General features: G+C 43.7%; 1 protein-coding gene across 6 annotated transcripts in view; it reads right to left on the bottom strand.

The window, feature by feature from the left end:
• dlg2 (discs large MAGUK scaffold protein 2) overlaps positions 1-24,109 on the bottom strand; it is a 652,656-nt gene that overhangs the window by 194,054 nt on the left and 434,493 nt on the right. The gene's annotated exons all lie outside the window — the stretch shown is intronic.

The following is a 24,109-nucleotide window of genomic DNA, read 5'->3' as shown; positions in this document are numbered from 1 at the left end:
TTCTGTGCCAGGGTAAATAGCGCTTGGGAAGGAAGCTGGCACATGACAGAAAAGAGAGTAAAGGGTTCTGCATAAATGTTGAAGTCTTGAATGAAGCATAAATACTACCATGGACTGCTTGGCCACTCAGTAATATCAGAAACACTTTAGGTTCCATTCACAACTCCTCAATTAATCAATCCATGTCTGCCTGCAGCAAGCACAAGACAACATTCAGGCACAGGTTCATCAAACGGTTATTCTTCCACTTTCTTAGATGACTTTACCTAATATTTGAATTTCTGGACAATTGTATATTATATCTTAAAACTCAGCTTTGGTTCCTAGAAACTATTAGTGCATAATGATAATCTCATCTTGGCCTTAGCTGGTAACTAGATTGATGGCAACTCTTGGATAGGTATGCATAAATGATGAGGGGATGCCCAGCAGTGGATTTCCACTGTACATTTTGAAAATGATGCTGCTTCCTTATATAGTATGAGAAAGGAACAAAGGAGACTACCTTAGATAATTGACAGTCAGCTGAGAAGCAAAAGTACAAAACATACTTATTTCTGCATAGAATGGGCCAAAGAAGTTGGGGTTGCCTTTTCCGATAGCCCGTGTGTTAATTGAGTTAGAAAGCTTGAAGATTAGAAGAATCTGTGAGCATCTGAGGATTCATTAAATTGTAAGGGATACACAATCACAGCAATCATTGCCGACCTCAAAGTTGATCAGGCATTCAAAATACAGTGCAAGTGGAAGCTGATGACGATGGGTCAAAGGTGATGGAGGTCTGCTGAGTCATAGATGTAGGTCGGGGTGGATTTAACTGTAGTCTTAGTTCAATCATTGACAGTAGATGGTAGTTGTGGAGTTTTCATTCTGAGATTCGGGAAATTTAATGGTGGTCAGAGGGAATTCAGAAGTCGTCAGGGAGAAGGGACAGATTTTGCAACGTAAGGATTTATTGGAAAGCTTGTTTGGCCTTAAAGCTCTCTCCTACCAAAAATATTATAACGGCAATTATTTCATGGACAGGCTTCTCAGTAGTTTTAGCTGTTTATTAAGAGAGCTGGTGAGTCTGGCTGTATGTGGTTAAAACTAAAGGACTGACAAAATGTAGACAAATTTAAATGACTTCCTGCCATCATCCTTTCGCCATTAAAACCAGGACTGATTTAAAGCTATTTTATTTTGTATTCTAACCTCTGAACTAAATCCATGTTCTTGGAGTCTTGAGGGTGATAAGATTCATCCAGCTGTTAATTTCTATAATCTTTCATTAGACCAGCTTTGAAAGAGCATTCACCCTAACCACTTTACAAACCAGTATATGACTTTGAAAACCATTGCAGGTCCTGACTATTTGTCATGGTGAGGAAAATTCTTGCTGGGATTATCCTAAGTCAATACATTTAATACATCACCAGGAAATTTTTGATTGAAAGCCAACTTGGAATCAAAACAATCGGAAGCACCACTGATGGGTTCTCCAGTAGATTCCTGGCTTTATTTCAAACGACTTGAAGAATGAGTCTGAGCCAATAGAGCCAAGAAAAATATCTGGAGTAGAATTTCAAAAATGCAATAGGATCTGAAATTGAATTAATGATGTTGCAACTTATTAACAAAGCTCACCGCTCTTCCAAGCTTTCATTAAAATTAATGGGCCACTATATTCTATGGGAGCGAATCCAACAGTGTGAGCTGATAGACTTTTTGTCTGGCACAAAGAATTACTATGCCATTTAAAAGACATGCTGGTTGGTAGGTTAATTAGCTACTGTACATTTACCCCTAGTATACAATGGTGGTAGAAGAATAATTGTGCAATTGATGGGCATTTGAGGAACATATAGGTTGCAGTGTGAGCTGGCATAGCTTAAAATAGTGAATGGCTTCCTTCTATGAGATATGAGATAAAATAGTACTTGCTCATAGAGGGAGGACTTTGTACTTCCTTGTACACTGAGGCCGTATTTAACATGAAGATACACAACAACACATGATACTATGCATTTGAACACTTGGATCAATGTGACTTGTCTTTAACTGCCATCTGAAATGGTGGTTGTGGGATGTCATTTTAGATCATGAAACAGGGTGAAGCACGTCCACCATTCAATGACAATTAACAATAGGCACTGTATGCAGGCACCTCGATAATGCCCTCATTTGAGAAACAAAATGAGAAACGCAGGCAAAGATGGACGGAGACAGTGGAATCAATTGATTTCACACACTCCAGCCGTCAGGCGTGGCAGACCATGAATAAGCTGATGGGCAGGTGGACAACCCCAGCACAGTGTCCCATCACTGCAAATTCCATCGCATCGCTACTGCTGAGCAATGGCCGCTTCCCCAACGCAGACAAGGACTTGACCAGAACAACATTGGCGAGAGTCCACAAGCTGCACAGGGCCCCGACCTGCGACTCCAACCTATCTCACAATTTCACAACACAAGAAATCGAGCAGGCCATCCGACGGCTGAAAACCGGTAAGGCACCAGGCACCGATGGCATCCACCCGGAATACATAACACACCAAGGCAAGAAGGCAACTGACTGACTGTGCTCCTTCTTCTCCATGTGTTTCCGCTGCCTGAAGCAGCCAAAGATCTGGCGCTGTGCCAAGGATGATCGCTCTGCCGAAGCCAAACAGGCCTAGCGATGACCCTAAGGGATACCGACCCATCTCACTGCTGTGTGTTCCATACAAGCTCCTGGAACGTCTCCTCCACACACGTCTCAATCCAGTGATCGACATCCAGCTGCCTAAAGAACAGGCTGGCTTCCGAAGCAGTAGGTGACCCTCCTGTGCCAAGACATAGAGGACAGCTTCCAGGCAGGGGAGAAGGCTGGCGCTTGGACCTCACAGCTGCATATGATACTGTCTGGCTGCGTGGACTACGCCCCGGTCTGGTGCCGTAGCCCTCATGCCAAGAAGCTGGATGCTGCCCTCAACAGCGCCCTGCGGACTGTCTCCGGATGCCTACGAGCCACCCCAGTAAGCCAACTGCCCGTCCTCGCTGGCATCGCCCCAGCCAACATCAGACGAGAAGCAGCCACGCTGGCGCTCTCTCGAAAGGCGCAGACCAGTGAATCCCACCTCCTCCATCAGATCATCACAGAGACACCACGACGTGTGCGCCTTAAGTCACGGCAACCCTTTGCCACACAAGCCCAAGAGCTGCTCTGCACAACACCGGCTGATGCTTCTCGTCTTGACCCAGGCGGCCTTAGATGGAGAGAACAGTGGAAGTCAGCGGAACCATCTAGGCTACACCATTACAATGATGACCCCAAGGACGTCCCTGGCCAGGACCTGCCCCGAAAGCAGTGGACAACCCACAACCGCTGGAGGACAGGCATCGGACGCTATGGAGTAGCGATGAAGAGGTGGGGCCTCGTGGACAGCGCCTCCTGCGAGTGTGGGGACCCAACACAGACAGTGGAGCACATAGTCACCAGTTGCCCCAAACACCGGCCACCGAATGGTGAACAAGGTCTGATTGACCTGGACGATGACACGTTGGCCTGGCTCACCTCAACGGAGCTGCAGGTCTAAAAGACACACGACAGAAGAAGAAGATAATGCCCTCGATCAATGAATGAATAACATTTACTGTTCAAGGACCAGAAATTCATAATCTGATAAAAACAGGCACACAAGTGGTACTGCCTGGAAACCACATGCTTATCTTGCTGAGAGATATTCATATTTCCACCAGTTTGCAAGGCTTTGCAAAGTACACAATGCCCGAGTAATTTTGGGAATATATTGCACCTACTGATGGGAGCACAAACAATGTCATGCTTTGGTCACTTAAAAAGCAGCTGACCGCTAAATCATACTACTGCTGGAATTGATCGCAGAACATCCCAAACATTGTCAAAATCATTGGCCACAAACAAACAGATATGGTGGTCCTATTGTTCAGGACTGCACTCATTGGGGCAAGTAGATAGGTAGTCTCAAGATCTATGTAGTTTTACAAGATTTCTGCATCCCAAGTTTGAGCTACAGAGATGGAATAGCAGTTCTATGGGATAAAGTCCTATCTTTAGCACTACACTAATAACCACCACACTGTGGTGCCTGGCCACGCTTTTTTGTGATCAAACATGATCCGCAGCCGAGCATAGGAAACCACTGAATGTCAGCCGTTTTCTTACACTATCTATATTTGTAAACAATTAAAGTTTAGGGGATTGGAGTAAAGTAGGACGTGAGAAGGAGATAAAAAGCGAGAATGATGGGAAAACTCAACAAGTCAAGCAGCATTTGTGCAGAACAAAGTATGATTTTATGTTAATTACCTTTTGTCAGAACTGAGAAAAGTTACATCAAACATATTTAAATTGCAGAGAAGAGAAGGTGACGAGTGATGGAGAGAACAAAGAAAATGTCTTTGGAGATGAAATATCAACAGAGGTGAGAGTCAACACTTGCTAATCGCAGATAATTTAGCTGGCAGAGATGTAAATGAAGGAAAAAAAATAAAAACAGAGAAGAGTGAAGGGAAAAAATAAAAAGTGGTTATAGAGTCAAACTGCATTTAAACAGGTACTTCGGCTCAACTTGCTCACGCCAACCAACATGCTAGTTCCACCTGCCCATGCTTGGTTCATAACCCTTTAAACCTATCCTATCCATGTACCTGTCCAAATGTCTCTTAAATGTTTTGACAGTACCTGCCGCAACTACCTCCTTCGGCAGCTCGTTCCAAAACCTATGCCCTCTGGCTCTCAATTCCGCTACTCTGGACAAAAGACTCTGTGGAAGACTCAGGTGAAACTACGTATAACAAAATGGAAAAGCAAAATTGCAATTACTAGCAATCTAAAATCATAAGCATGCTTGAAATTCTCATTAGGTCAGGAAGCACTTGCACTCTGAGAATCAGAATTAATATTTCAACCTGACGATCTTTCATCAGAACTCAGCAACTTTGATATAACCAGCAACGGTTAGTTATCTGAAATTGTTGAATTCAATGTTTATTGGAACAGTGTAAGAGCCTAAAGGCAGTGAAACTAGAGTTGGAATAGGAATGAGAATTACGGAGAAGGGCAACTAAATGCTTATAAACTCTGTCAGGGGCTAATCAGAGATGTTTTACAAAGTAGTCACGCAAACTATATGTGTTTTTTCCAATGCAGAGGAACCTACATCATGAGGGATATTGTTCATATGCAGACAGATGAGATTAGTTTACCGTGGCATTATGTTTGGCACAGACATTGTGGGCAAGAAAGCCTGTTCCTGTACTGTACTGTTTGCTCTACGATTCACAGAATGCAGTATGCTAAATTAGAAGTCCTGGTGAATCACTGTCTCACGTGAAAAAAGTTTGCAACCCCGTTAGGCTGTATTTGGAATATTGTGTTCAGTTCTGGTCACCTCATTGCATTAGAGGCTTAGGAGAGGGTGCAGAAGAGATTTACCAGAATGCAGCCTGGATTTGAGGGTATTATCTGTAAGGAGAGGTTGGACAAACTTGGGAGTGTTTTGCCTGGAATGTCGAAGGTCGAGGGGAGATTTGATAGAAGTATATAAAATTATGAGAGGCATAGATAAAGTAGACAGTCACAACCTTTTTCCTGGCGTGAAAATGTCAAAGACTGGAGGACATAGCTTTAAGTTGAGTGGAGCAAAGTTTAAAGGAGAAGTGCGTGAGTTTTTTCCCCACATAGAGAGTGATGGGTGTCTGGAACGTGCTGGCAGTGGTAGTGGTGAAGGCACATGTGAAAGCGGCAATCAAGAGGTTTTTAAATAAGCACATGGAAACTGCATCAGGTGCAGACAGAGGAGATTCCTTTCACTTGGCATCATGTTCGGCAAGGTGGACCAAAAGGCCTGTTCCTGTGCTGTTATGTGACATGGTATTTCAAGATGTATTCGCGATGTTGGGGGTAGTCCAGAACCAGGGGTCACAGTTTAAGAATAAGGGGTAGGCCATTTAGGACTGAGATGTGGAAACACTTCTTTCCCCAGAGAATCTGTGGAATTCTCTGCTACAGAATGCAGTGGAGGCCAATTCACTGGATGTTTTCAAGTGAGAGCTAGATTTAGCTCTTATGACTAAGGAATCAAGGGACATGGGGGGAAAAAAAAACAGGAATGGGGTACTGATTTTAGATGATCAGCCATGATCACATTGAATGGTGGTGCTGGCTCGAAGGGACGAATCCTGCACCTATTTTTCTATGTTTCAATTCCACTTTCTCAGCGTCTTCGATATTTGCCCGTATCTATTCTGGTAGGAATACTCAGGAGCCACAGACTAGTTTAAGGATTGTCAGCTAACGTTAACTGATCCTAGCAAGTTAAGTGCCCTGATGGTCTATACAACCAATCAAAACTACCGATTGCACACAGATAGCATTTTACTGAGTAAATAGAACAGTCAGCAAAATACCTACTCTATAATAATAATAATAATAATAATATCTTTTATTGTCATTGCACGTCAGTGCAACGAGATTTAGTATGCAGCTCCAACCGATGAAAAAGAAAAGTAAAATAAATAAATAAATAAGCTGTGTATCGTGACCATCCGAGGGAGACAGTCCGGGGGGGGGTGGGGGGGGGGGGGGGGGGTGGGGGGGGGGGGGCACTCAGCAGGGCCGGTTCAGAGCACTTTGCAATTAATAGCACTTTGTATTCTCCACACAATTTTCAAAGATTATCCACAAAGAATTTGCACAGCCTCTTTTTTCATAAACTCCATATAGTTGCTTATGTCCCAGCCTTCACATGTTATTACCTATTCATAGAGAAGCAGGCAAAGATCAAATGACTTGCTGGCACAGCAGGTGACAAATGTTTTCCCCTTTCCTACAAGCAAACTTATCATTAATAGTTTAATATCTGAAGCAAACAACTTCAATGCAGCATACTAACCACTTTTTTTGCTTTCTCCATTTCTTTTGAACTTTAGAAATACGATATACTGTTCAGCCTGCCTACTATTTAATTCAGCTCAACAATGCTTTCTGTTTTTCTAACTCTAGTTCCATTCCCCAATTTGGACAAACTTGGGAGTGTTTTGTCTGGAATGTCGAAGGTCGAGGGGAGACCTTCCCCAGAAGCAAATATTAGTTTCAGCAATAATTTGATTGTTTTTCAATAGGAACAACATTTGTTATAAATCAAGAGTTCCATTGTTTCATTGGAGTTCTCAGTTACTTTTATGTTATGTTCAAATAAATTACTCATTAGCAAGAGTCTGTAATGAATGATTCTGGTTAATTTTACAAGTTGAGAAAGAAATATATTTATTGGTTGGTATTTATAATCTGTGCTAAGTATGTAAACATGGCAATAGCATTACTGTTTTCAAGAAAGTGGGTCATATAGGAAAGGATTAAATTATATTTATAATATTCTCCTGTGAAATGTTACAGAGCAATTTAATTTTTACTATTTCTATGAACAAAACCAACAAACTTTCACAATGCAAACCCCCTTTAAGCATTTCAAAGAGTAAAATAAAACCATTTATTTTGAGAACATTGCTATTTTACTTATGCATTACTCTTTTAGAACAGTACATAATTTACATATTTAATATTGTGTGATTGTAAGTTTTTACTAACTACTTATTCTGAATTTTTTGGGGGAACACTTCTACGACAAAACAAATTGTCATTGAGGTATGAATGTTTTTTTATTTGATTCAGTCCTTGTTATCAATCAGATCAAAACGTAAATATCAAAGTACCAGATAAAAATAAATTGGATAGTTATATGGATGGGAAAGGAATGGAGGGTTATGGTCTGAGCGCAGGTATATGGGACTAGGGGAGATTATGTGTTCGGCACGGACTAGAGGGGTCGAGATGGCCTGTTTCCGTGCTGTAATTGTTATATGGTTATATGGTTATTACAAATCAAAGATGATAAAGTTGATGACATGGGAGCAATAGTATTTCTAATGCCTGGATAATAATCAGGAAAAGTGAATTTTCATTCCATTAGGTGAATTGGTAGGATCTTCGGAATCTGCTCTCTCATGAGGCGGCCAAGCTTTCTATCATATATGTGCTGTATTCCTCCACAACCCTGCTCCAGCTTGGTGAGTTACATGTTGGGAAAATATTGGGCAAGTTGACCTAATGAGCCCCAAGTTCAAAATGGACTGCTTCTCATGTTGGAGGATTAGGTTGTATTTTATACCAAAGCTGGTTCTACGTTTAAAATTTCCCATTGTAGTTTGTGGTTGGAGTAATGTTAAATATGCTTGAACATCAGTTTAAGCCAACAAGAAGTAATTAACATTTCAAAAAAAATTGTAACTACCTGTATATAAATCAAAAGCTTTTATATAGAATACATTGAACAGTACAGCAGAGGAACAGGCCCTTCGGACCAAAACTATACTTGCTGTAATTTTTTTTTCTATTGTTCCACTTTAAATTTATTTAGAAACAAAGCATAAGAGGCCTACTAAAGGCTTTACCGAGCTCATTGTGTGAGGAATAGCTTTTATCCAATCCTTGTATTGTTTCATACAATGTGTGGGTAAGTAACAGTCACTGTTTAAGAATTGTAGGCTCCCTTAAAACTGAGTATAAGTGAAATAAAGATACTCGCACGGTTTAGAAAGTTAATTCCTATGTTCCATAATCAATATTACGTACATTATTTCAAAGGAACCAGTACATGCACCTGCTGGGAAAAGAAACAGCAGGTAATATAGGAACCAATAAGTAGGAAAGAGATGCTCCTGTAACAAAATATTGGGCAATCTGTTCCAATCTACGAAAAACAGAAGATAATTAAGTCAATTACACAAGGATTAGAAATAATCCATTTGTTGCTAGAATTAAATACCCAACATATTTATCTGAAATTCTTTTCTCTGCTACTTTAAGGTCATGTAGTTTATCAGGCTAATTTGTCCAATGAAGCGATAAATATTACATCCCACAGTTTCTCAGAACTATTTTGACTAAATGCATTCACACCCTTTCACCAACAAATTATTTACATAGCCAAACAAATTTTCACTAAATCAATATTAATTGAAAAGGTTAAAAAAAATGTCATGTCACAAATAGAACTTGGCCTGAATATGTGCTGGATGCAATCCTAATTTTTATCACAGTGATGCAGCTACGAAATATGCCATTTGTCTCTTTGCCAATACTTAAAGATCTATTCCAAATTGCCTCATACACCTCCTCTTTCCCAATCATAAAGAAAAAATATCCTTTCAAAGACGAACATCATTGCAGATTCTGTTCATTCCTCCATTTCAAGCTATGCATTCCAGATCATGATGTTATGCTGCTTTAAAAAAACATCCTCATGTGCCAAAGTATTGTGTCTGATTACCGATCTCCATTCATGGATAATGTGAGACAATTTGAGATCACAGGAGTTAAATTTGAGGATTTAAATCTGTAAATATGACTGTGCATTAGAAACCCAAAGTAGCTACACATTTAAATCACGCTTGGGTAAACCTTGAAGGAGAGGCAGGTTGGAAAGTTTAGAATCGAATTATCAGTTTGAGACTCTGGCTCAATGTGCGTGGGTTTTTTGGGCTTTCTGGAACTCACCAGCGAAACAAAGTGAACACTGCTTATTAAGGGTTGAAGATTTGGTGGATAAATATGGCAAGAGATGCTGCAGCCGGATAATTTAATCCTTGAGTGACACACTAAAAGGTTAATGGAAATTCTTTTGGGAAGTAGTCCAGCATACATTGGAGGAAGATTTGTTGATACTTTTGTTCCTTCTCCAGACTTTGTTCATACTAACTCCTTACTCATCAATATCAATATTGCCACAGTGTGTGGATAATCAGTTTCCCAGTCTGGCTCTTTTCTCTTTATACTATAGTGTCAGTGTCACATGTTGTGATAAAAGGACTCTTGGATTAACAAAGAAATGTTCAAAAATTGGAGTGGCATTCACTCTGTCAATTAGCAGTGTGGCTGGCCACTTACTGAGAGAAATACCTCTAAAACATTTCAAGGGACACAATCAGACATGTCATGGAGGAATATCAAAGACCCCAGTTAAGAAAGAAACACGAATAAGCAATCCATCATTTTTGTTATTGCATTTATTCAATTCCTGGCAAGGCAGGTCCGGCAGCATCTTTGCAGGACACGGATAGGAACGTTTTGGGGCAAGAATCTTCTTCCGAGTCTGAAGAAGAGTCCTGACACAAAATGCTGGGTATCCATGTCCTGCAGAGATGCTGCCTGATCAGCCAGGTTCCAACATCTGTAGTTCCTTGTGTCTACATCAGGATGAGCTATTAAGACTCGCTGTTGACACTGCCTGGTACTTTTGTGGTACAAATGTTATTTGCCACTTATCCACCTTTGTTTAGGTTTTGCTGCATGCAGCAGTGAATTTGTTGAGGAGTCATGAATGGATTTGAACATTGTGCAATCACCCCCACCTCTGCGTATTACGATGGAAGGAAGACATCTCTGAAACAGCTGAAGGTGGTTGAGCCCTGACTGCCCTGAGTGACTCCTCCAATGAGCTGGGATGATTAACATCCAACAACCACGATCGTCTTCTTCTGTTCAGGCATCCTGTGAGGGTGAACCTTCAGCATTTTTAAGGAGGAGGAAGAAAAGTCATCAACTTCCACTTCAAATTTGGGGAAGCTGGCAATTCTAATAAATCCATTTGTTACCAGTCTCATCTTCTTCATGAAATGCCGTAACCTGGAAATATTTTAGTGACACAGCCAATGCTGCATTGAGGGAAGTCTGGCCACTTACTCTTTGTCAGTTTTGACCTGTTGCAGGTGCAGCCATTCTGTTTATTTCAATGAAGATGGGTTTAGGGGAAAGTGGCAAAGTGGCAAAGTTCAGGAAATTTACACCTCTTTGATTTTGAATATCTTTCTGTTTAGTAGTGCTTTAAGTATATAGTTTTTTAAAGTAATATTGTGATTGTTTATGAATCTGTATGAACATGTGCAAATGTGTATGACTATCAAGGGCATACACAAACATCCAAATTAAAGTCTGATACCTGGTGAGAACAAGGGGTAGAACAGAAGAGGTTGTAGGGGATTGAAGCCTTCCCATCAAAGCAGGAAATGGCCATGAGGAGATCAACCATAGGTTGAAGAGGATGTTTTGGATCTATCTCCCAGTGAGGCCACGAGCCAGTAACAATGTGCAGTGTGTTTGAGTGGGGGAACATGAGAATCCATCAGGGATAGACACAAAATGCTGGAGTAACTCAGCGGGACATGCAGCATCTCTGGAGAGAAGGAATGGGTGACTTTTCGGGTCGAGACCCTTCTTCAGACTGATGAGAATCCATGAATTTGGGAGCAAGTCATTTACACATTCAAAGCACCTAAATAGTCATACAAGAAATGTAAAAAAACATACTGCCCAGAGAATTCTGGTCCTTGCTAAATGTATGGTAGTTGCACATAATAAGGTTTGAGGGATTTTGGCAACATTTTTCTTACTTTCTACTTTATTCTTGACAATCTTCATCCTTCACACATTTTTCAACGATGTTAGATTTAACATTTGGAGACAAGTGAAAGGATTAATTATTGTATTAAAATAGCTACACCCAATTTAATAAGCAAATTACTGTGTCATACTGCAGGGCTGCCAACTCTCATGCTTTGAGCGTGAGAATAACGCATTTCGACAAATTCTCACGCTGATCACAAACTTCTCACGCTCTGTCGTGAGAAATTCTGTGATCAACGAAAATTTCAAAACTCATAAACTGCATGGGCCGCGGGTGTTGGAGAGCTGGGGCTGAGGGAGGGATGGAGCGGCGGGAACAGATGCGGGGGAGCCGGGGCTTGCAAGTGTTTGCGGGCTGGCGAGTGTTTGCGGGGCTGGCGAGTCGCTCGCTGCAGCTCCGGCCATGGAGCAGCCTCAGTTCAAGAGTCCCGGGCCGTCGGGAGCGTTGCACCGCTGCCGTGAGAGTCTCTGTGCCGAAGGGACAGAGAGTCTCTGTGCCGAAGGGACAGAGACTCTCAAAGGGAGGCGGAAAGAGAGAGGGGAAGGAGACAGGGGGGGGGGGGGGAAGACAGAGGGGGAGAGACAGAGGGGGAGAGAATGGGGAGAGAGAGGAGGGAGAGAAGAGAGGTGAGAGAGGTAGGGGAGAGAAAGAGGGGGAGAGAGAGAGGGGGTGGAGAGGGAGGAGAGAGGGTAGGAGAGAAGGGGAGAGGGAGGGGAAGAGAAGGGTGGTAAAAGAGAGGGGGAAGAGGGAGAGAGGGGGGGGAAGTGAGAAACGGGGGAAAGAGAGAGAGAGGGTGGGGCAAAGAGAAAGAAGAGATAGAGACAAAGGAGAAAGAGAGAGGGTAGAGAGAGCAAGGGGGAGAGTGGGGTGGGAGGAAGAAATGGGGGGGAGAGGGGGGGAGAGAGGAGGAGAGAGAGAGGAGAGAGAGCGAGGGGAGAAAGAGAGGTGAGAGAGAGAGAGGGGAGAGAGAGTGTGGAGAGTGAGCGAGAGGGGAGAGAGAGAGAGAGGGGGGTAGAGAGGGAGGGAGAAAGAGAGAGAGGGAGAGAGAGAGTTCCTGGGAGTGCATATAACGGATACCTTAACTTGGTCTACAAACATCACATCTCTGGTAATGTACTTCCTCCGCAGGATGAGAAGATCACACCTCCACCCTTCCATCCTCACCACATTCTACAGAAGCACCATTGAATCAGTCATGACCAACTGCATCTCTACGTAGTGCGGCGGCTGTACAGCTGCGGACTGGAAGTGCCTTCAGAGAGTGGTGAGGACAGCGGAAAAAATCATTGGGACTTCTCTTCCCTCCATCATGGACATTGGTTACAAACGCTGTCTGACAAGAGCTAAGGGCATTACCAGAGCCCCCACACACCCACAATATGGACTGTTTACACTGCTGAACTCTGGGAGGAGGTACCGCAGCATGAAGAGCGGGACAACCAGGTTCTGCAACAGTTTCATCCCCCAGGCCATAAGACTATTGAACTCACAATCAAACCGATGCCAGAACTTTCTTATACATTGCCACTTTAAAAAACTTTCCTACATATCTATTTTACAGAACTACGCACACGAAGCACTTTTTATGGACACACTAAGCACTTTTACTGATTGCTTGATATAAATGTTATATTCTGCTGCTACTTTGAAGAGTCAATGCAACGAAATTTCGTTCAATATGCACTATGTGTATACCTGAATGACAATTAAAGTTAATCTATCTATCTAGAGGGAGAGGGGGGGGGGGTTGGTGGAGGTGGAGAGGAAGGGAGGGAGAGAGGGGGAGAGAGAGTTAGGGGAAAGAGAGGGGAGAGAGAGTTAGGGGAAAGAGAGGGAGAGGAGAGAGGAGAGAGGGGGCGAGAGAGGGGGGAGAGGGAGGGGGAAAGAGTGAGGTGGGGAAGGAGAGGGGAAGAGGGAGAGGGGGAAGAGAGAGAGGGGGAGAGAGAGAGGGGGAGAGAGAGAGGGGGGAGAGAGAGAGAGGAGGATGAGAGGGAGAGAGGGGAGAGAGAGAGGAGGAGAGAGAGAGAGAGGGGAGAGAGAGAGAGGGGGGAGAGAGGGGAGAGAGAGAGAGAGGAGAGAGAGAGACGGGGAGAGAGAGATAGGGGAGAGAGAGGGGAGAGAGAGAGAGAGGGGAGAGAGAGAGAGGGGAGAGAGAGAGAGAGGGGAGAGAGAGAGAGGGGGAGAGAGAGAGAGGGGGGAGAGAGAGAGGGGATAGAGAGAGAGAGAGGGGGGAGAGAGAGAGAGAGGGGAGAGAGAGGACACAGAGAGAGGAGAGAGAGGGGGGAGAGAGAGAGGAGAGAGAGAGGGGGGAGAGAGAGGGGAGAGAGAGAGAGAGAGAGAGAGGGGAGAGGGAGAGAGAGAGGGGAGAGAGGAGAGAGGGGACATAGAGAGAGGGAGAGAGGGGAGAGAGAGGGGGGAGAGAGAGAGAGAGAGAGAGGGGGGAGAGAGGTGGGTGAGAGAGGGAGGAGAGGGGGAGGGGGAGGGGAGGGGGGAGAGAGAGGGGAGAGGGAGAAGGGGAGAGAGAGAGAGAATGAGAGAGAGAGGGAATGGGAGAGGGAGAGAGGGAGAAGGGGAGAGAGAGAGGGGAGAGAGAGAGAAGGGGAGAGAGAGATGTGGAGATAGAGAGAGGGGGAGAGAGGGAGGGGGTGAGAGAGGGGGAGAGAGAGGAGAGGAGGGAGAGAGAGGGGAGGAGGGAGAGAGGGGAGAGGGAGAGGAAGAGGGGGAGAGAGGAGAGAGAGGGAAGGGGAGAGAGAGAGGGGGGAGAGTGAGGGGGATAGAGAGGCAGGGGTTCCAACTCTCATGCATTGAGCGTGAGAATCACGCACTTCGCAAAATTCTCACGCTGATCACAAATTTCTCAAGCTCTGGAAGCAGAAGCAGCGGCGGGGACAGATGCGGACGGGGAGCGGAGCTGGCAAGTGTTTGCCGGGCTGGAGAGTCGCTCACTGCAGCTCTGGCCATGGAGCAGCCTCAGTGCAAGAGTCCCGGGCCATCAAAGGCGTCGGAAGCGTTGCGCCGCTGCCGTGAGAGTGTCTGTACCAACTTCGCCCAGGTGACTGGCATGGATCAGGTTGTGGCTCAGTGCATCCTGGAGGACAACCAGTGGTTGCTGGAAGTAAGTACCAAGCACAGGGTAGAAACGGTGGAAGATAGTGGACTTCAAATGGGGGTCGTTGGAGAAAGCATCCTGCTTGCCTGCTAGATTTTCACTTACTGTAACTGCAGGAAAAATGTTCCCGATGTTGGGGGAGTTCAGCCAAGTCAAATCAAGTCAAGTCACTTATTTATATAGCACATTTAAAAAACAACTCTCGTTGGCCAAAGTGCTTTACATTGGTATAAGAATAGTATAACAAACAACAGTGGTTCATAGATTAAATACAAACATCACTACATACATATAACCCTCGCTCAGAGGACGTCAAGAAAGGCTTGGGAGTAGAGACGAGATTTTAGTCTCGACTTAAAGGAGTCGATGGAGTGGGCAGTTCTGATTGGAAGAGGGATGCTGTTCCACAGTCTAGGAGCTGCAACCGCAAAGGCGCGGTCGCCCCTGAGCTTATGCCTAGACCGTGGGATGTTCAGCAACCCCAAGTTGGCCGATCTGAGGGACCTGGAGGTGGTGTGGTGGGTAAGCAGACTTTTAATGTAGGTGGGGGCAAGCCCATTGAGGGCTTTGTAGACATAATGGAGGATCTTGAAATTTATTCGGAACAGCACAGAACCAGAGGTCACAGTTTAAGAATAAAGGGTAGGCCAGTTAGGACTGAGATGAGGACACACTTTCTTCACGCAGAGAGTTGTGAATGTGGAATTCTCTGCCACAGAAGGCAGTGCAGGCCAATTCACTGGATGTTTTCAAGAGAGAGTTACATTTAGTTTTTGGGGCTAATCTAGTTTTTGAGGCTAACGAAATCAAGAGATATGGGAAAAAAAACCAAGAAAGAGGTACTGATTTTAGATGAATAGCCATGATCATATTGAATGGCAGTGCTGGCTCGAAGGGCCAGATGGCCTATTCCTGCACCTGTTTGCTATGTTTCTATGCTTGAGTATCTATCTATATATATTACAAAAAAATCTGATCTTGACCGCTTTTGGCCCACTGTGCTGCGATTTCCGAGAGAATGCCGCCACCTACGGCCGTCATTTTTGGCCACCTCAATCAGAGCCCCCCTCCGCCTTCCGGGACCGGAGTATTTTTCCCATCGATGAAAAATCAGAGAGATATTAATGTTTTTTTTTTAATTGCCATTCTCTCTGCTGCCCCCGCTGGCGGCAGGGGGGAGGGACTATAAAACCTGGAAGTGTAGTCCCTCACTCAGTGTCTGCCAGACCCAGGAAGCGAGAGGGTCAAGGCTCCCTGAGCTGCGATACTAAAAGTCTGATCTTGACCGCTTTTGGCCCACTGTGCTGTGATTACCGAGAGAATGCCGCCACCTATGGCCGTCATTTTTGGCCACCTCACTCAGAGCCCCCCTCCGCTTTCCGAGACCGGAGGATTTTTCCCATCGATGAAAAATCAGAGAGATATTAATGTTTTTTTTTATATTGCCATTCTCTCTGCTGCCCCCGCTGGCGGCAGGGGGGAGGGACTATAAAACCTGGAAGTGTAGTCCCTCACTCAGTTTCTGCCAGACCCAGGAAGCGAGAGGGTCAAGGCTCCCTGAGCTGCGATACTAAAAGTCTGATCTTGACCGCTTTTGGCCCACTGTGCTGCGATTTCCGAGAGAATGCCGCTACCTACGGCAGTCATTTTTGGCCACTTCACCCAGAGCCCCCCTCCGCCTTCCGGGACCGGAGGATTTTTCCCATCGATGAAAAATCAGAGAGATATTAATGTTTTTTTTTTTAATTGCCATTCTCTCTGCTGCCCCCGCTGGCAGCAGGGGGGGGAGGGACTATAAAACCTGGAAGTGTAGTCCCTCACTCAGTCTCTGCCAGACCCAGGAAGCGAGAGGGTCAAGGCTCCCTGAGATGCGAATAACACTGAACGAACGTCTACTCCATGGTGAGTTCCCTCGATGGGGCTGTAAAGTGGCTGCAGCCCAATTGTTTGTGTTCACAAAATGAATTTTGGTTGTCAGGTGGCTGCAGCCCAATTGTTTGCCTCGCCTTTTTTAAAAGTTTGTGTTCACAAAATGAATTTTGGTTGTCAGGTGGCTGCAGCCCAATTGTTTGCCTCGCCTTTTTAACAAGATTGTGTTCACAAAATGAATTTTGGTTGTCAGGTGGCTGCAGCCCAATTGTTTGCCTTGGCTTTGCCTTAAAATCGTTGCAACAGTTAGATGGCAGCCCAAGAATCCATTTGGCCCACAATGTCTATACTAGCCCTCTGGAAACCAGTACCTTTGGCCGGCAACACCCATACTAGCGCAACAGACAGCCCCCCCCCCCACTGGCGAGCAGTATTGGAATTTGTGGAGAGGTGGAATATTGCGTTGGTGACCAGCCCTCCCGTGTGATGCTGGTCACTTAGTCTAGTATGTCAATAAAACTCGATCACTTGATTTTGAAGCATTCATGCATGGTGGAGGTATAATGTAGTCATAGAGTGATACAGTGTGAAGACAGGCCCTTCGGTGCAACTTGCCCACACCCGCCAACATGTCCCAGCTACGCTACCTGCTTTTGGTCCATACCTCCAAACCTGTCCTATCCATGTATCAGTCTAACCGTTTCTTAAATGTTGGGATGGTCCCTGCCTCAACTACCTCCTCTGGCAGCTTGTTCCATACACCCACCACCCTTTGTGTGGAAAAGGTTACTCCTTAAAAAGTTACCTCTTAAAAATACTTCGTACAAAAAACATTGAAATCATACTTCTACAATGCACTAAAACATGATTTTAATACTTCAAATTTCAAAAAGTCCCTACCCTGGGACACCCCACTTCCACACCCTCTCCCCACATGGTTGCTCCACTCCCTCACCGGGCTCAGCTTCCCCACTTTCAAAAACACTCCACAGCCCCTGGTTCAGACGGAGAACACTGCCAGATGTGAGTGGGGAACTGAGACCAATTGTCCATGATGTCTGGATCCCAATGCTTAGCGCTTCATGTTTCGAAGTTGGCTAATGTTATTGATTTGTAATTAGCCTGATTTGTAATTAGTTGACAAAACCTTAATTCATTCATCCGGAACATCCAGGGGGATGGGATAAGTGTAATATTAAAATGGCATGGAAGGTGTCAGGCTGTCTGTCACAACATATAGCCCCTATTATTTCAGTTAAATATTGGGAAGGTAGCACTACTGTCATTTGCCACTCAACTATTATGTTTGGCTACCTCACTGAGTATTTCTAAACGCCCCCCAATTCCTTAGACAGGTTGAATAGAAATGTCCCTAATTTCGTTGTTTTATTAATTGAACACGTAGATGAACATCCTCAAGGCATGTAATCAGATGGATACCGATTCAGATGCGATATTTAAGAGCTTGTTCAAAGAAGGGGCATATTTTAAAGGAGTGACAGAGATACTTGCAGGGGAATGTGTCAGGAGATTATTATTTGTCTTTAATTTTAGCTTGAACCAGAACATCTGAAAATTCAAAGTTTAATATAGTAATTGTGCTGATACTGACCCCAACCAACCACGTAATGAATACCATCCATTCCGGAGGTTTTACTTTTATAATGCCATTTACACTTCACTTGGATTTCAATCACTTCAATGTAAAAGTAATTGGGAATGGGGAGCATTGGAACAAAAATTTGCCATCGGTACATATTAACTGTAATATAATAATATATGCATGTTGGTAGGTGCAATCAAAACAAAGATCTTTTTATCACTGTTGTGTTATGAATACCACAGAAAATATGATGTACTCTCAAGATCACATTTAATAGAATAATATTGCTTAAATATATAGTTATTGGACTTTGCATTTCGGAAAAGTCCCAGCTGAGAGGAAGACAGCAAAATACTGAAAATATTGGGGGTGAAAATGAATTCAGGACAGTTTGTTAGGAAAATGAAAGAAATGGTAACAGAATACTTATTCAGCTGAGTGAGTATAATTTTATGGATGAGAAATTATGATCAACCAATTGATGACGACTTTGACAAAGTAACTAGCATGTTAGATAACAAGGAAGCCAATGGATGTAGCAAGTTTTGTTATACATAATTTGGTCTGTGAAGTGCCCCATAAAAGATTACCGCATTATTTAAGCGCCTGTGAACTTGAACGTAATAGTTTAAGTCCAGGGGGTCAGATATGGGGCTTTATGTGTGGGCCAGATATATTGTCAGTGCAGAGGGGCTAGGAGCAAGGCCAAGTGTGCATCCAGAGTCAAGGTCTGGAATAGTGCTAGGTGTGCAGTCAAAGCTGGGATCAGGTGTAATGCTGGACTCGGGGTCAGGAATGAGAGAAGGTATGCAACTGGAGTCAGGGTCAGGAGTAATACCAAATGTGCAGTGAGACCCAGGTTGGTCAACATGGGCCAAGTATTTGATTATAATCTGATTTCCATACATGAATATACTAAGATCATTCATATGCTGCACGTGTTGATCAGAGCCTGGCTCTACTGTGGAATGTAATTAGGAATGTAATTTAGTCTAACCTTATTCATAGATAATCCAATTTAAAGCATATATATTGCATTCAAGTGTAAGTTAAAAGACTCGCTACAGTATGCATCATATTGCACAATTTCAAGCTGAAAAATGCAAAAGCTCCGTACCAATGGGGGGGACGGGGGGACGGGACACCCTCCTCCCACGCCCTTGCCCCCCACCCCCGGTCGTTGCGCTCCCTCGGGCTTGGTCTCTCGCAATTTCTCACTCCCAACTCTCACCCAATGTTGGCAGCCCTGCATACTGCATCCTACATTTTGTGTTTATTCATTGCTCATTATAAGTGATAGCAGGGATAAGGACAATGGTTCTGAAATTGTGTTTTCACATTCCTGTAATCATATTGCACATCCCTCTGCAAACAGACTATACTCCCCTTAAAGACAAATGTTACTACAGCAACTGCATAAAATGGATACAAGGAATGAAAGATTTGCCTACAGAAAAAGATACCTTAGGTCATCTTTTGTTAATGATCTGGAAAGCACATTTTACCTTTTTATTCATTAATACATACAATTTTATTTGTTTGAAGAATTCCTCGATTGGGAGTGATTTTACTTCAGGGCATTGGAGTCCTTTCTAGCAGATCAACTGAGCTGTCATTCCATTTCAGTCTTTAGACACAGAGTAACAGTGCCCGAGTGTTTCTTGTTAAGTCCACCCATATACCTCAACAGCAATGTGGTAAATGAGCAACTAGGGGGTTTAAAGAAGGCCGTGTAAAAGCTGCAAAGCTCCCACCTCTTAATATTTCAATTGCTGAGTTTTCAGAAGCAGCTAGACCACCCACTGTGATTACTTGCAAAGATCATACATTTAAAAATGTCAGAGCCCAACTCAAGCTTCAACATCGATTTAACCACATTAATGGAATGTAGAAATACTAGAAGGAAATTGAGGAAACAACTTTTCATCCAAAGTGTGGTGGGCACTCTTATAGGCAGCTGAATTTGTAATGGGGAATAAGGAAATGGCAGAGGAACAAAACCATTACTTTGCATCTGCCATCACAGAAGAAGGATTATTCTTTCGGAACAATATGTATATTCATGTTTAAGAATACATTAGCAATTCGGCTGAGAGAAAATGTCATATTTCCAAGTATTCTAACAACAGTAAATAATACAGAAAAGGATGTAAAGTTCTTTAAGGGAATATGAACAGCAGTGATTGTGTGGAAACATGGCATATGGAATATAATGTGGAAAATGTGAGGTCATCCAATTTGGTGCACTTAACAGAAAAGCAGTATATTTGTTGAATGATGAAAGATAAGGTAATGTTAATATTCAAATATACATTCAGATGTGCTCTTGTATAGAGGTTACAGAAGGTCAACATGCAGGTGCAGCAAGTGATTAAGTGGGCAAATAGTATATTAGTCTTCATGACGAGAAGGTTTAATTACAGGAGTAAGGAAGTCTTGTCCCAGTTGCGAGGAGCTTTGATAAGAATGCAGCAGGAGTATTGTGAGCATTTCACTCTCCTTTCCGATGAAAACAAAAACTTGCCGTGGAGGGAATGTAGGGTAGGTTTCCGAGACTGGATCAAGGGATGGTGAATTTGTCAAATGAGGAGAGATTGAGTAGGCCTGTACTATTTTGTTTTTAAATTTACAAGCATGAGAATCTATTCAAAATTTACATTTTTAAAAAATCAGTTAAAAATCATTTACATATTTTTTAAGAAGGGTCTCGACCTGAAACGTTGCCTATTTCCTTCACTCCATAGATGCTCACCCGCTGAGTTTCTCCAGCATTTTTGTCTACCTTAGATTTTTTTTTTTTAAAGTAAGTTTTGGACATCATGTTATTGGAAAGATGTAATCAAGCTGGAAAGGATGCAGCCTTTAACCTATCGCAACCTTTAAGAAACATTTAGACAGGTACATGGAAAGGACAGGATAAGAGGGATATGGGACTAGTGTAGATGGAACATGTTGGTCAGTGTGGGCAAGTTGGGCCAATGGGCCTGTTTCCATGCTGTATGAGTCTATGAATTGCTGAATATCTGGTAAATATAGTAACTATGGGAAAATGAGAAATTGTCAATTTTGTTGAGAAAAACAATAGCAGATTATCTAAATGAAAACTGATTAGGAACTCTCACGATCCCCAAGGCTCAAAGAATGGAATACAAAAGGAAATTACAGAAGCCTTGGTGAAGATCTTTGTGCCTTCTCTAGCCACAGGTGAGGTCCTGGAGGACTGGGGAGGAGCTAATGTTGTTCCTTTATTGCAGGAGGGAAGTAGAAAGAATCCAAGAAATTATAGACTGGTGAGCCCCATGTCAGTGTTAGAGAAGCTATTGGAGAAGATTCTTCGGGATAAGATTTACTCCCATTTGGAAGTGAATGGGGGTAATTATGATTGTGATGAAGGGTTTCAAGAGCTTGGTTATTTTGCAAGTAAACTCCTACCTCAGTTATGACCCGGACCCACTTCCATTTGCCTACCATCACACCAGATCGACAGCGGATGCCACTGGCTCTGGATCACTTGGACACAACAGGAATATATACATCAGGTTCATCAACTAGAAGCTCAATGTTCAATACCATCATCCCTTCCAAATTCATCATCAACATGGGGAACTAGGAATCAGCTCCTCCATATGCAACTGTATCTTTGACTTCCTCAACGGCAGATTTCAATCAATACAGATTGGCAACAACACCTCCTCCTCCTCACTGATCATCAGCACAGGGTCACCTCAGAGCTGTGTGCTCCATTCCCTTGCTCTACTCTATATCCACGACAGTGTAGTCTGATGCAGTTCCAACAGCATCTTTAAATTACCGACAGTACCATTGTCATTAGACGAGTAATGAGAAAAGATGAGTTAGTTCAGTCATAGCAGGAGGAAAATCGATAATCTGGTCACGCAGAATAACAAACCAGAATAACAAACTTGCTCTCAATGTTAACAAGATCATGAAGCTGTTGACTTCAGGAAAGGACAGTCAAGGACTATGGCACGGTTTGCTTTGGCAGAAAGGCAGTAGGGCGAGTGAACAGCTTCAAGTTCCTGTGTTCAAGAAGGAACTGCAGATGCTGGAAGATCGAAGGTACACAAAAATGCTGGAGAAACTCAGCGGGTGCAGCAGCATCTATGGAGCGAAGGAAATAGGTGACGTTTCGGGCCAAAACCCTTCTTCAGACTAAAGAAGGGTTTTGGCCCGAAACGTCACCTATTTCCTTCGCTCCATAGGTGCTGCTGCACCCGCTGAGCTTCAAGTTCCTGGTGTACACATCTCTGATGATCTTTTCTGGGCCCAGAAAAGCTCACCAACACCTTGATTACCTCAGACGTACGAGGCAATTTGGCATTTCACCAAATACACCATTGAATTTCTATCAATGTATAGTAAAGAGCATGCTGACTGGTTGCATCATGGCCTGGTTCAGAAAATTGAGCTTTCAAGAAGGAAAGAGGTGGTCCAACACGGGTACTGACCTTCTGACCATTGAAGGGATCTACAGTTAGCAATGCCTCAAGAAGGCAGATAATGTCTAAGACCTACATAACCTTAGCCATATTCTCATCTTGCTGCTACCATCAGGAAGAACGTACAAGAGCATGAGAACCATTACCTTTAGGTTCATGAACAGCTTCTTCCCATCAGCCATCAATAGACAATAGGTGCAGGAGTAGGCCATTCAGCCCTTTGAGCCAGCACCGCCATTCAATGTGATCATGGCTGATCATCTCCAATCAGTACCACGTTCCTGCCTTCTCCCCGTATCCCATGACTCCGCTATTTTTAAGAGCCCTATCTAGCTCTCTCTTGAAAGCATCCAGAGAATCCGCCTCCACCGCCCTCTGAGGCAGAGAATTTCACAGACTCACCACTCTCTGTGAGAAAAAGTGTTTTGTCGTCTCCATTCTAAATGGCTTGCTCCTTATTCTTAAACTGTGGCCCCTAGTTCTGGACTCCCCCAACATTGGGAACATGTTTCCTGCCTCTAGCGTGTCCAAACCCTTAACACTCTTATATGTTTCAATGAGATTCCCTCTCATCCTTCTAAACTCCAGAGAGTACAAGCCCAGCTGCTCCATTCTCTCAGCATATGGAAGTCCTGCCATCCCGGGAATTAACCTTGTAAACCTACGCTCCACTCCCTCAATAGCAAGAATGTCCTTCCTTAAATTAGGGGACCAAAAGTGCACACAATACTCCATGTGTGGTCTCACTAGGGCACTGTACAACTGCAGAAGTACCTCTTTGCTCCTATATTAGATTCCTCTTGTTATAAAGGCCAACATGCCATTCGCTTTCTTCACTGCCTGCTGTACCTGCATGCTTACTTTCATAGACTGATGTACAAGGACCCCCAGATCCCGTTGTACTTCCCATTTTCCCAACTTGACGCCATTTAGATAGTAATCTGCCTTCCTGTTTTTGATACCAAAGTGGATAACCTCACATTTATCCGCATTAAACTGCATCTGCCATGCATCTGCCCACTCCCCCAACCTGTCCAAGTCACCCTACATTCTCATAGCATCCTCCTCACAGTTCACACTGCCACCCAGCTTTGTGTCATCTGCAAATTTGCTAATGTTACTTTGAATCCCTTCATCCAAATCATTGATGTATATTGCAAATAGCTGCGGTCCCAGCACCGAGCCTTGCGGAACCCCAATAGTCAATGCCTGCCATTCTGAAAGGAACCCGTTAATCCCTACCCTTTGTTTCCTGTCTGCCAACCAATTTTCTACCCATGTCAGCACTCTACCCCCAATACCATGTGCCCTAATTTTGTCCATCAATCTCCTATGTGGGACCTTATCAAATGCTTTCTGAAAGTCCAGGTACACTACATCCACTGCCTCTCCCTTGTCCATTTTCCTAGTTACATCTTCAGAAAATTCCAGAAGATTAGTCAAGCATGATTTCCCCTTCATAAATCTATGCTGACTCCTGTTACTGCTATCCAAATGTGCGGCTATTTCATCTTTTATAATTGAGTCCAGCATCTTCCCCACCACCGATGTCAGGCTAACTGGTATATAATTCCCTGTTTTCCCTGTCACCCCAGATCCTCTG

This window comes from Amblyraja radiata, chromosome 6 (genome assembly GCF_010909765.2).
Source record: "Amblyraja radiata isolate CabotCenter1 chromosome 6, sAmbRad1.1.pri, whole genome shotgun sequence".
Classification (NCBI taxonomy): Eukaryota; Metazoa; Chordata; class Chondrichthyes; order Rajiformes; family Rajidae; genus Amblyraja; species Amblyraja radiata.
This window is presented reverse-complemented; position numbering and strand designations above follow the sequence as displayed.